Genomic DNA, 1,475 nt, shown 5'->3' with positions numbered 1-1,475 from the left:
ATTGATTAAATTATCAGAAAATAAAGTATAGTATAGCATTAGAGTGTCAGTTAGCACAAGAAGAGAATACTTATGCACAAGATGTTAAGACTTCTCAAAATCCGTAGAGATCCTCCTGGCAGTTGCTCAAAAGGCCGTTTTCAAGTATGAAGGACAGCAATATTTACTCCAAATGAGTTTTCATTTGTCTTGCTATGGCATGGGACTTAAGATCTCAAAACAATTGGGCCACTGTGACTTAATATGTCATTTTCTGTTGTTTTCCGAGTAACATAGTGTTGCATTTATATAGTGCCATGTCACGCTTCATAAATCAACCTGTGAGACAGAAGATAAACAGTCACATAGCAAAAAGCATGTGGACAAATGCTTGAGCTCACAAGTCACAGCTCACTGAGCAGCCTTCCCCAAAGTGTCCACCTCAACTCCTCTCAGTGACTTTCCTAGAACATGCTGTGTTTTGCATCTTTCCTTTCACCAAACTTACCCAGGCTGATGACGTGCAATCAAAGCTTCAGAAACAAATCAATGAACACCTTACTTTCCAAGGTATTTGTTCTCGTCTGGCAATTGGTAACAGTAGATTCAGCATCTTAAGAATAATGTGGCATGACAAAGCCACATGTATTTTTTGTTTCAGTGCTTGCTGAAAAGGATCTAGCATGATTTTTCTGTGTCAGCATGAAGTGTCTTTCACTGGTATATTACAAAAACAGCACCATTTTCAGCCATTTTATAATTAGTTCTTAGGAAATGGCAAAGGGAAACATTATGCAAATATAAAATCACCACGTAAATTTCTGACTTGATATGAGAACAGCAATTTGATTAAAACACCTGAGTCACAGAGGGGGAAAGAGATAATGGTCAAATTTTGTTGTATCAGGTGGATTAATATGGATATTTGTCCACTGAGATAAAATAAGTGAAAGTGTTAGTCACTCAGTTGTGTTGAGTCTTACTCTTTGTGATCCTATGGCCTGTAGCCCACCAGGCTCCTCTGTCCATGGAATTCTCCAAGCAAGAATATTGGAGTGGGTTGACATTTCCTTTTCCAGGTGATTTTCCCAACCCAGGAATTGAACCTGGGTCTCCTGCATTGCAGGCAGATTCTCTACCATCTGAGCCACCAGGGAAGCCCAGGAAGATAAAGTGAAGTGAAGTGAAAGTCACTCAGTTGTGTCCAACTCTTTGGGACCCCATGGACTACACAGTCCATGGAATTCTCTAGGCCAGAATACTGGAGTGGGTAGCGTTTTCCTCTTCCAGAGGATCTTTCCAACACAGAGATTGAACCCAGGTCTCCTGCATTGCAAGTGGATTTTTCACTAGCTGAGCTACAGCAGAAGCCCAAGAATACTGGAGTGGGTAGCCTATCCCTTCTCCAGGGTATCTTCCCAACCCAGGAATCAAACCGGGGTCTCCTGCATTGCAGCTGGATTCTTTACCAACTGAGCTATGAGGGAAGATAAAGT

At 41.4% G+C, this 1,475-nt stretch overlaps 1 non-coding gene across 1 annotated transcript; it reads right to left on the bottom strand.

The window, feature by feature from the left end:
* Nucleotides 1-1,064: 1,064 nt before the first annotated feature.
* On the bottom strand, nt 1,065-1,136 carry TRNAC-GCA (transfer RNA cysteine (anticodon GCA)). The gene has a single exon. It is a non-coding gene; the product is annotated as a tRNA-Cys (tRNA).
* Between the last annotated feature and the right edge of the window lie 339 nt (nt 1,137-1,475).

The sequence above is a fragment of the Giraffa tippelskirchi genome, chromosome 5 (genome assembly GCF_054371585.1).
Source record: "Giraffa tippelskirchi isolate mGirTip1 chromosome 5, T2T-mGirTip1v1.2.pri, whole genome shotgun sequence".
Classification (NCBI taxonomy): Eukaryota; Metazoa; Chordata; class Mammalia; order Artiodactyla; family Giraffidae; genus Giraffa; species Giraffa tippelskirchi.
This window is presented reverse-complemented; position numbering and strand designations above follow the sequence as displayed.